This window comes from Pinus tabuliformis, chromosome 5_1 (assembly GCF_031772625.1).
Source record: "Pinus tabuliformis cultivar Carrire ecotype Pingquan chromosome 5_1, CPIR1, whole genome shotgun sequence".
NCBI lineage: Eukaryota > Viridiplantae > Streptophyta > Pinopsida > Pinales > Pinaceae > Pinus > Pinus tabuliformis.
The window spans coordinates 327,338,652-327,351,470 of record NC_142305.1 but is presented as its reverse complement, the minus strand read 5'-3'; positions in this window follow the sequence as shown (position 1 = coordinate 327,351,470).

Sequence of the window (12,819 nt, the reverse complement as noted above, 5' to 3'; positions counted from 1 at the left end):
CTGCTAGTTGCCTTGTTGGCCTGTTCATCGGCCTCTGTGTTGCTGCTCCTTAGGACGTGTTTGAAGGTGGCCCCGTTTATTTCTCTGATGTTGTCCATAATCCTGGATTTGATGTTGTTCAAGGCCATTTGTTTGAAATCCCTCCCTGAGACCATAGCAGCTATGATGATAGCTGAGTCGCCCATTATTAGCAGGTTCTGAAGGCCGAGTTTTCTCACTATGGAGGTTCCCAGGAGAAGGCTATATGCCTCAGCCTTGTTGTTGGACATTGTACCCAATCCCCACTCGTAGGTCACGATGGTTTTCCCTTGAAGGTCTTTGATGACTCCTCCTGCACCTGCTTGGCCCGGGTTATTTTTTGAGGCCCCGTCAAATTGAAGGGAGGGCCTCTTTTGATTTTGAATCCATTCTCTGATTTCCTCTTTGGTTCCTCTCAGCTTCCAATCAGTTTTTTTCTTACCTGTGCTTACAGTTTTTTGGATCCTTGCTTCATAGCTGAATTTACTCATCCATTCCATTTCTCTTGGGTCCCCAGGTTCATGGTCTGCTTGGTCTATTCCATTCGCTCCAATGGTCTCGGAGATGAGGGCAATTGTTTTTGCAAGGGTGCTGGAGATGCTGGGATTCTTGTTGTTGAAGATGCTTTTGTTTCTGGCGTTCCAAATTTGCCAGCAAAGATTTGAGGGAATGCTGTTCCACAGCCTTTTGGCCAGGGTCTTGCTTTTTTTGGGATGAGGATAGCTGTTCCCCCAATTTTTTTGGAGGAGGGTAACCTGATTGGGAAGATCACCAATCATTAGCGGGCTAGTGATGAGCTTCTAGCAATTTCGAGCGAAGGAGCACTCTAGAAAGAGATGATTGCTACTTTCTTCCGCTGCTCTACATAGGCAGCAGATTGAGGGGCCAAGGATACCCTTCTTCCTTAGATTTTCCGCTGTGAGGATTTTGCTTTTGAGGAGGGTCCAATTGAAGAATTTGACCTTTGGGAGGCATTCCGGATTCCAAGCCACTTTGTGAAGAGGCCAGTTGTTTGTTGCTGAGGCATTTTGGAGGATTTTGTATCCCTCTTTGACTGTGTAGCTGCCACCATTGGGGTCCCAAACATATTTATCCTCGGACATACTGTTAAGGGGAGCTGAGCCTGTGAGGGATATCTTGAGTTCGGCCCACAGATTCTTTAGATTGTTAGGAAGGGGAAGGGGCTTCCAGCCTAGCCATCTGTTTTGATCCCAAGAGGAGATGTCATAAAGGGTCTTAAGATTTTTCCCTTCCATCCACAGTTGCAGGGGCCTGAGATTTGGGAGAGCTTCCCTTGCTTCTGAGCCCATTATTCTATCAGTCCAGATGTTGATGTCTCTGCCATTGCCCGGGACTCTTGAGATACAGGCTTTGAAGTGAGGGAGAGTTTTTTTAATAAGTTTCCAGACTGGGGTGCACTGCCTGTCAATAATGGTTTCTGATAGGATATTGGAGTTGGCCCCATTCAAATATTTCCTTTTGATGACCTCTGTCCACCAGGCTCCTTTTTCGTTGAGTATTCTCCAGATCAACTTAAAGCCCATGGCCATGTTGGCTAATCTTGGAATTCGAATTCCAAGCCCTCCTTTTTCGAAGGGTAAGATGACCTGATCCCACTTTACAAGGCTGAACTTTTTGGAGTCCTGCCTTCCTCCTTGCCACAAGAAGCTCCTAATGATTAATTCCATATGCTTATGGATGCTGGCCGGGGCGAGAGTGGTTGCAAACTGATAAATTGGAAGGGCTGAGAGAATGGCTTTGATGAGAATTGTTCTTCCAGCCAGGTTGAGCCAGGACACCCCCCAGCTCTGAAGCTTCCCTCTCAGCTTCTCTATTAATTTGACCCAAATTTCAGTTTTGACCGGCTCCTTAGCTAATGGTAACCCCAGGTACATGAAATGGGTCCAGTTCCTTTGGGCAGGGATGTCCAAGATTGTGGAGATTCTCTGGATAATATGCCTGGGGACGTTCCAGGTGTATATCATGCACTTATTATTATTGAGCTTGCCTCCAGACACTTGAAGGAAGAGCTCAAGCGTTTTCTTGAACCTTCTAGCCATGAGACTGGAAGCTCCTCCTATTAGAAGAGTATCATCAGCGAAGAGAGAGTGGTTTATCCCCTTGGTTCCCCGCACTATGCTGATACCTGTGATTTCTTTTAGCCTGCGAAGATTTTCCAGGTGTATACTTAGAGTTTCGGCCATGATGATGTAGAGGAAGGGGGAGAGTGGGCATCCTTGTCTCAAGCCCCTTGAGCTTCTGAAAAAGTTACTTGGCCTGCCATTAATGAGAGGGGCTGTCCAGGGGAATGAAATACACTCCATGATCCTGCTGATGAAGGTCTCAGATATGCCAAATTTCCCGAGGACTGCCTTGAGGAATTGATGATTGACTCTGTCAAAGGCATTCGCCATATCTAGTTTGATGATCATGCCCTTTTCCTTTCTGTTTATGCTGCTGTGAATTGCCTCCTGAATAAGAATAACATTGTCCGTTATTTGTCTTCTAGGCACGAAGCCTCCTTGGTTCTCAGAGATGAGGGAAGGGAGAAGCTTTTTTAACCTGTTAGCTAAGATTTTGGTGATGATTTTATAGGAGACATTGCATAAGGAGATTGGGCGGAATCGATCAAAGGATTGGGGATTGGGATCTTTGGGGATGAGGGCTAAGTAAGATGATTTGATGCTGCTTCCCATTTTGCATTTCGAAAAGAAATTCTTTGCCATTCTGATGTAATCCTTTTTGATGATTTCCCAATGGTTTCTATAAAATGCCACAGTGAACCCATCAGGGCCCGGTGCCTTGTCCTGAGCCATGCTGAAGATTGACCACTCGATTTCCTCTGTCGTGACCTCTTTGTCCAGCTCGGTGTTTTGTGCTGCTGATATTTTGTTTTCAATTATGCTAAGAAAATCCGAATTATCGGTGGATTGAGGGTCTGCAGTAAGGAGAGCGCAGAAGTGCCTGGACGCTGCCTCCTTTATTTCCTCTTGATCTCTGAGTTCGCTTCCCTCCATCATTATTCTCTCTATATGATTCCCTGCCCGCCTGAGCTTAAGGCTGTTGTGAAAAAATGAAGTGTTTTTGTCTCCGGCTTTGAGCCAAAGACAGCGAGACTTTTGCCTTTGCTCTTCTTCCTCCTTTCTGTTCTGCTTATACAGTTCTTTGTACAATTCGTTCTCTTTGGCCTGATCTTCCTCTGTGTACTGCGCTCTTTCTTTTTCCTGGCTCCATTGTTCCAGCTTTGCTTGGAGGTCGGTTCTTTTTTTGCTTTCCTCTGCAGCATACTTTCTTGCCCATTGCTTAATGACAGTCCTGAGAGATTTGAGCTTAGCTTCCCAGATGTAGTGGGGGGAGCCAATTATTTCCTTTGCCCATTGCTCCTTGATCATGTTTCTGAATTCTTCTTTGCTGTCCCAAACCTTGTTATATTTAAAGGGAAGAGGTCCCATGTTCTTCCCTTTATCCAGTGTTTATGATCTGAGATGTATCCTTGAATGATTTTGCTTTGAATACTTGGGAATCTTGCCACTGTTCTTTCTTGGGCGAGGATTCGGTCTAATCTCTCTTTTATATTGTTGATGCCAGTTCTTTTATTGGACCAAGTGAATCTCCCATTTTGCGGAGGTATGTCCACTAAGTTATGGGTTTGGATTATTTCTTCTAATGAGTCTCTTGAAGGATCAGCGTAGAAGTTTCCTCCCAGCTTCTCATCAGCATTCCTTATAAGATTTAGATCTCCTCCAAGGAAGATGTTCCTTCCCTGTACAGTCATGAGATCTGAGGTTATTGAATCCCAACATGAAGCTTTGTCTCTATAATGATTGGGAGCGTAGATGTTGTATATTGAGTATTCTTCTTTCGTGGCTATGTTCTGCATGTCTGATCTTATCCACCATCTGTACGGCTTTTGGTCTTTAAGTTCCCATTTGTTTTTGTCCCATATTGTCCCTATGCCTCCTGAGGCACCAGCTGCACTTATTGCTATACCTGCATAGCTTCTGCTTTTTTTTATGTGATTTTGGAATTCATGTTCCGTGATTTTGGTCTCCTGGAGAAGGAGAAGGTCTGGATGTTCAGATTTGAGAAGGTCTCAGACTGCATTTGCTTTTAGGGAGGAGCCCATCCCCCTACAATTCCAGGAGACCAAAATCATCATTTACCTTGTTTGTTGTGAGCCCCGCTTTTCTCTTTCATTTTTTCTCCACTTCCTTTGGTTTTATCTAGGTATGTGTCCATTGGTTGTTGCATTCCGGTAGCCATTTCTTTTGCTGCATTTTCGTCCCTAATCTCTTTGTTAGACTTCCTTCCAACTTTTCTGGGAGGGTCAGTGGAGAGGTTGTTTTCCTTTGTTTTGTTCCTGGTTAAGATTCTTTCCACTGTTGGGGGAGGAGAGGGTTGGGGGGGGGAGATAGGGGAAGGGGTTACAGTGGGGCCTCGCGGGGAGGGGGGGGGGATGGGGGGTCCTCTGCGGACAGGGTTTCAAAAGGGTTGGAGGAGGAGGGGAAGGAAGGGCCAGATCCAGAGGGTTGAGAGGGGAGGGAGGGGTTTTCATGGGGGTTCTTTGAGGATGGTCCAGGAGGGGGGTTTGATTTTTTCCTTTTGGCGTGCTCCCAGGCTTCTTCAGGGGCTTCAACAGTGCCTTCAGATACATTTGATTTAGATTTACTACACCTATTGGCGAAATGCCCATATTCGTGACATACCTTGCACTTGAAGGGTAGCTGCTCGTAGTCCACTTGTTGTATGTGTGTCCACTGGTCGACTTTGAGTTTGATTGCTTCCGGCAGTCCCTTCCCCAGATCTACTTCGACACATATCCGTGCGCAGGCATGCATGTTCTCCTTCGGTTCAGATCTGTCAATATATTTACCGACAGCGTTCCCTATGGCTTTTACTAACTCGTCCCCCCAGCAATGAAGCGGCAAATGAGGCAGGCGAACCCAGACGGGGACAGCGTTGGGGACATCCATCTCTGGATCGAAGTCTGGGGTCCATCTGTTTAGGTAAAGGCCCCGAGAGTCCATGAAATAAGGGCCGTTTCTGAAGATGAGGTTCCGGTCCTCCATTGATTCGAAAAGGAAGGTGTAAAATCCTCTACCGCAGAACCTGATTGCTATTTTCCCTTGCACCATCGAGTTCCAGTTTCTCTCGACCCATCTCTGAACTGATCGGGGGGAGGGCCACAGTCCCGTGAACTGACCGACCAGGCCTCGTTCTGCTAAGGCGACTGCTGCTCTCCTCGGGAGGGAAGGAGGGAGCGAGACTTCCGGGATTTCATCTAGCTTCTTGATGAACTTAGAAGCTGTAGGGCGGATTTTTCCTGCTGCATTCTCAGGAATGAGAGAGGCGAACGATTTTTCAAGATCTTCAGGGCCCTGAGACGGGGGGTCCATTTCGGGCATTGGAGGAGATCGAAGAACTCAAGAGGGGAACCAGGGAAGGCCCCGGTGCTGGGGGAGGGCAGGAGGCCCAGGGGCGAAGGAGGAGTCAGCAGAGGGAGGGCGCGGGCCTAGCAGCGACGCTGCCAGGCACAGGGGCGCAGGAGAGATCAGATCAGGGTTGCGCGCAGGAGAACGCCGGTTTCTTCAGAGCCGCCCATCGTCCGGTCCTCAGCAGTGACTCTTGTTATTATGTTACTTTTATTGATGATGCAACTAGGAAAACTTGGGTTTATTGTATTCAAAATAAATATGATGTCTTTGACACTTTTAAAAAATGGAAAGCTTTGGTTGAGAATGGGGCATGAAAGAAGTTGAAGTGTCTCATATCAGATAATGTAGGTGAATATTGCAACAAGGAGTTTGATAATTATCGTTCAAACCATGGAATTCGTAGAGAGAAGAAAGTTCTAGAAACATCACAAGAAAATGGTGTGTCAGAAAGTATAAACAAGACAATCATGGAGCGTGCATGCAAGGGGTATGAGATTGCATGTAGGATTACCCTTGCAATTATGGGCAAATGTTGTAGATATTGTTGTTTATCTAATAGCCCTTCAAGTTCCTTGGATGGTGGTATTCCAGAGGAGGCATGGACAAGTAATAAGGTAAACTACTCATTTCTAAAGACTTTTGGTTGTGAAGCATTTGTCCACATTAATAAATAAAACAGAAAAAAAGATTGAGGCAAAATCAAAGAAGTGTACCTTTATTGGATATGGTGTTAATGATTTTTGTTATTGCTTATATGATTATGAAAACCATAAAATCATCAGGATTATAGATGTGGTATTCGATGAAAGGGTCTTGTACAAAGCTTTTTTATAGGGGAAGAAACATGAAAAAGAAAACACATAATACACAATGCTTGATGTGATCACAAAAGAAGTAAAGACAAAGGTGCCAAGAAATCATAATGATCAATAGCAACAACAACAACAACAACAACAACGAAAACAATAACAGGAGCCTCAAACTCTTGCTAGTGTTGTTAGAAGATCTACCAAGTTAAGCAGACCCCCTGAACGATATTCTTCTTCATTATATTATGTATTATTGATTGGTTATGGTGAACCAAAATGATATGAAGAAGCAATGCAGGTAGAAACTAGGAAGAAGGTGGAGCAAGACATGAAAGAAGAGATGGTCTCCTTGGTACATAACCAGACTTGGGACTTAGTCAGGTTACCTGCAGGCAAAACAACATTGCAGAATAAATGGGTTTACAGGTTGAAGGAAGAAGATGGAGGAAAAAAGAGGTATAAGGCTAGACTTGTTGTGAAGGGGTTTGTACAAAAGAAAGGTATAGACTTTGATGAAATATTTTCTCCATGGGGATTTGGAGGAAGAGATCTATATGTAGCAACTACAAGGGTATGAGGTCAAAGGGAAGGAGAAATTAGTGTGCAAGTTGAAGAAGAGCTTGTATGGCTTAAAACAAGCTCTAAGGCAGTGGCATCTAAAATTTGACAGGTTTATGTCTCAACAAGGTTATACTAGATGTCATTATGACCACTGTGTTTATCTTAAGAAACAAATAATGGTAGATATATTATATTGTTGTTGTATGTAGATGACATGTTTGTTGCAGGGTCTAACATGCAGGAAATAAATGGGCTCAAAGGGAAAATTGGGTAATTCATTTGCAATGAAGGATTTGGGTGTTGCAATTCAAATCCTTGGTATGAGAATAACTAGAGATGGGAAAAATTACAAATTAACATTGTCTCAAGGTGAGTACATAGGAAAGGTGTTGGAAAGATTTAATATGCAGAATGCAAAACCAATTAGTATGTTTATGGCTAGCCATTTCAAACTAAGTAAGGAGATGGGTCCCAAGACTCAAGAAGAGATATATTATATGTCTAAAGTTCCATATGCATCAATAGTTAGAAGTTTAATGTATGCAATGGTGTGCACAAGGTCTTATATTGCACATGCAGTGGGAGTTGTGAGCAGATATATGAACAATCCATGAAAAGAGAATTGGATGGAAATGAAGTGGATTCTTAGGTATTTGAGAGGTACCACTAATTAAGTGTTACATTTTGGAGGTTCAAACATTGTTCTATAGGGATATGCTGGTACATATATGGTAGGTAATAGAGATAATAGGAAGATCACCACAAGGTATGTGTTTACTGTAGGTGGAACAACAATTAGTTGGGTTTCTAAAATGCAAAGCATTGTTGTACTTTCAATAATGGAAGTGGAGTATGTTGATGCTACAAAGGCTAGTAATGAAATGATTTGGTTACAAAGGTTTATGGATGAATTGGGAAAGAAGCAGGAGATTGGCAAGTTATACAACGAGAACTAGAGTGTCATTCATGTTGCAAAGAACTCAACATTTCATTCTAAGACTAAACATATACAACTCAGGTACCATTTCATACGGTCAATGTTGGAAGATGGACAATTGACGCTGGAAAAGATACACACTAGCCAGAATCCTGCAAATATGTTAAAAAAGGTTGTAACTAGGGAGAAAATGAGTTTCTACTTAGTTTCAATTAGTCTTCAAGTATGATGGTAAAGATGAGAAACAACCAGGTCCAAGTGGAACCATTTTCCAACAAATGAAGCAATAATGGAGTTGATGTAATCAGTATCAAAGTGGGAGATTGTTGGGTATGGAGCCTGATTATCTTCTTGATTCAGATGTTTTGTTTCAACCATGGTTGGATTGCAGTCCCTAATGGGGGGTTTTGGGTGGGCTTGCCCCCCCACTAGTACCGTCGAAGCAAAAATTAGAGAAAACTTTCCTTGTAAAATATTGTAATTTCGTAGTCAATCTGGGTCGTTCATTAGTTGGAAGATCTGAAGGTATAAGTTATGTTAATTTAGGGATTTTTCCCTAGAAGACAACCCTCGGTTTATATGAGGTAATTGTATTGCAGTTGTTTATTATTCTATGTCAGAAAACAGAGGAGACTATGTGATAACAAAGATGAAGTTACAATGGATTTGTTGTAGATTGTATCCTTTCATTTTGATGGATACTATAAAAGGAAGGACTAGATGTTTATCGATGGACGTAGCCCAAATTGGGTCAACTACATATATATGTATCTCTCTTGTTTTATGCTTTTCTGTGTTTGTTGTTTTCACAATATTTGTGTGTTCCATTGCTCTGTTATTTAATTTATACTAGGAGTGCAGTTGCAAGGCTATACAAATTTAGACTAGGCTAGGAGTGCAATGGATAGGAAGAGTACATTTGGATGTTGTTTTAGTTTGGGGTCAACAAGGATCTCATGGTTTGGAAAGAAGCAACACATAGTGGCACTTAGCTCAGCAGAGGTTGAGTACATGCCAATGAGTATGGAAAAATTATGAGGCCATATGGTCTCACAAGATGCTCTCGGGGTTTTTTGGCCTTGAGATTGTAGAAATTATGGTGTAGATTTGTAATTGCTCATGAAATTTTAATCAAAATCACAAGACACAAACCTACTTTACTGCTCTGCGGAAGTTAATTCACAATCTAGAACAAAATTTTTAAACATGCAATAATAAATAACACACATGAACACAATATTTTTCCTAGGGAAAGCAATCTACTAAAAACCCCAATGCTTGCTTGCATGAATATGATGAATAGATATGTATTACAATTTCTTTTGCTCAATTGAGCACAACTTGCAAGTGAATAACCTATCTGTCTGCTCACTGTGAATCTTTGACCCGAACTTAGTCAATTTCTACCTTTGCTTGAGCCCCTATTTCCTTGCGCAATCCCTAAGAAAATAGGCCCTTATTATTTAGGAATTTCCTCCAAAATGCTTGCACAATGGCTAGGATTGATCACCTAACCAATACAATAAACTATACACTCAATCTAGTATATAATTAATTGTACACTGCCTTGGAATCTCCACACATTTGGGGAACTCAAATTCTCTGCATGCATGAGCTAATTTAGTTGCATGCATCAATTAACTAGATGATATTTGAGTTAGATTGTTGTCCCACTACTCAATTGACCATGCACTAGTTCTATTGACTGTTGGAACTAGTTTAACTGAGTACAACTGAAACTAAGTGAATTGAATTGCTATAAATTAGCAATCACACATGCTTAATTGAACTCTAACTCCTCCAACTTGAATTTACTGAGTAAACTAGGTGACACAAGCCATGCCACACAAGTTAACGGCATCAAAGTTGTCTGCTGATGTGGAAATTCAATTTTTCTCAATTTAATCAAGGCAAAAATCAAATTGAGAATTTCTTGTTGCATTTTTCAACAGAGATGGGGCCTAGAGTAATTCACTGTAACAATCAAAGTTGCATTGAGATTTCAAAGAATCCATTGTTTCATGATAGGTCCAAGCATATAGAAATCAAGTATTACTTCATCAGAGACACGATCCAAATAGGTGTTGTGACATTGCATTAATTTCCATAGAGGAGTAGGTGGTAGATATTCTCGAAGCTCTAGTGGACATGAAGTTTGTGTTCTATAAGGACATGTTGGGGTTGGTGGAGAATCGCTTCCTTGCTAGAAGGGAGTGTTGATTTTTCATCTTTGGAAGGTCTTTAGCATAGGCTAGTGTCTTGCATGCAAGAGAAGAAGTCCTCTTTGGGTTTTTGTTTGAGAGCAACAACTAATATGATCTTTTTCCTAAGTTTTAACGTAGGAAAAAGTACATTGATTAAATTATCTAATTAATGTTGACTTTAGGAATCACATTATAAAAAGGGAGAATTTCAGGAGAAAATTTCAGGGAGGCCAAGTCTAGGAGAGAGAAGCTAAATCACTGATGAGGGGGGTTGAGTTCCAAAGGGAGGTTGAATTATTTAGGGGCCTATTTATCTCTAGTGCATAAGGGGTTGTACAAAGGCAAAATGAGGAGTTGAGTTAGCTGGTAGAGGAGGTTGACTTTTCCATGGCTGAAATCTTCAGGAGGGCTAATTTCTAGGAGGGCCAAATTCGTTGAGGCAAATTCTTTAGAGCATATGATTTTCAAGTTCTAGCAGTTGTGATTTTTCTGTGTATTCTTTATGGGTCTAGGCCTCGATTTCCCCAAGTAATATAAAATGAAGGAAGATTATTTTGGCTAGAATTTTTTTGCCGTAGTGTGATTAATTTTCCTTATTTTATTTCTATTGCAAATTTAAATTTTTGAAAGTTAAAATATTAATGATTTTATTTTCTAGATTCTTTCAAATTTTATTGAGTAAATAATTTATGGGTATAAAATAATTGTTGAGGTATAAATAAATCATATTTGGCATTAGATATTTAACAGTCCACTGTCTAGAGAGGGAAGCTTAGAAAAATTGAACCAATACTCTTCCTTGTCAGAGTATGGTCCATTAAAGTTGTAGCAATGAAAGGACATATTAGTTCCAAAGAGAACTCCATGAAAATACTAGAGTTGAAAGACCAAGCATTATATAAGTGAATCAATTGTTTATTCCATCTAGAAATAACCCCTCCTAAATGACCTGAGGAATCAATTGTAACAAACTCACAAAGAGGGAGAAATGTGTTTAACATATTTGTGGTTTTCGTCCCTTCAATCATGGTTTCTTGTAAAAATAGAATTTGTGGGAAGTGAATCTCCAACTTTTGTTTTAAAGCTAGCTTCTTTTGAGGGCTGGCTAGGCCCTCACAAATTAGAGATACAATTTTCATTTGGAACCCACTATGGGGCTGAAAGCTCTGGAGCCCAAATGATAGATTTTTGCTTGTTGGAACATATTTTGGAAATTGCCTGATTGTCCGTTGTGGATAAGAACGACGTCCTACCTCTTCCTAGGGACTTTTGTATCCCTTCAACTTTAATCCCCAAACTTCTACAAGGAAACTACAAAGGAATGGTAGAGGAGTCGGGGGAGGGGGAGACAACTTGAATAGTAGTGGAGTGAAGGTTGTATTGAGGGGAGGCTAGTGGAGGAGGGGAGGCTAGTGAAGAAAAAATATCAATGCTAAGGGGGGTGGGGGAATAATGAGGGGAGGGGATCCAAGAGAAAAAATAGGTAATGAAAGGGGGATGAAAATGCCTGAGAGTGAAGCAAGGAAGTCTTTTGGGCTAGAGGGAGGGGGAGAAAGAAATGAGGAGGAGGGAAAAGTAGTATGAGAAACAAAAAGAGAGGAAACTGGTAGGGAAATATGCATAGCTAAGGAGGGAGGGCCCTCCATAGTGGATGGAGAAGCAGACCTAAAAGCCTTTGCCGAGCCCGAAAGAGCCCAAAAGTTGTGCAAGGGGGTCTGAAAGCATCTTCACATCCTTGCCCAAAAATAAATGTGATGCTTGAGGCTTTGAACCTATGGGTGCCAAAGGGCCTTATGAAGCTATTGCATCTTGTGGCATCAAAGGGGATCCTAGAGGCGTAACAAAGCATAGGGTATTTTTGTGAGCCCATTCCCTTATGATTTTACTAAAGAACGATCCTTACATAAGTGCCCATGGGTGTGACAATGTTTGCACTTGTAGGGAACTCCCTCTTAATCAAACTTTAATGATGATCTAGAGGGCCTGAGTTTATAGAGATAGAGGATGGTAGGGCCAAAGCAAGGTTTTGGCCTTACTAGGATACATGCCATACCCATGCAGCCCGTTTGCTGGAAAGATAAGTCTACTTCATAGTAACGCTTGAGAGTATTTCCATTTCTTTGAAGACATCTCCTGATTAGAAGATCAATGGAAGACCTAGAAGACAAACCCAAATAGGGATGACCACACGTTTCTCTAAGCGAACATCAAAATCAACGGACCACTATTTTATAAAGAGGGCTTGTCAGCCCTAGAACCAACTAGTTTTTAAATTTTTTATGCATCCTCCTCTGATGTAGTGATCTAACTCATCCAACCTTTCACAAGGATTAGAAATTATGGGGCATATCTTAGAACTTGCAAAAAAATTGTTCAATTTGTTTCCTGAGCACAACCATTGACATGTGCTTGCTCGCAAACCTACCAACCACTGTTGATTTTCTCATCTTGTGGATATCGTTTTGTTGCACATATTTACCTAGAACAAGGGAGGGTTCCTCAATTTTTCATTTTATGCATTTCTGATTTTTCTTCGGGGGATCAATGACAATTAGAGGTGAGGTAGGACTTCAATGTGGAACCATAACCACTTAACATTATCAAGGTGAGAAAACTACCTAGGAAACCGTGTAAAGGGTAGTTGGGAGGCCACAACTAAAAACATAAGGATAATATAATTTTATGCTAGACAAGGGGACACAAATTGAGGGTTTCAACGGGGATTTGCACAAAGACAGACATACTGGGAGTAAAGACTATGAACAAGGAGAGAAAAGGAAAGGTGAGGTAGTGGATGAGGCAGGGACTGCCTTAGAGAGAGGGCCATCCATCATACCAAGGAGAACCTCCATCTG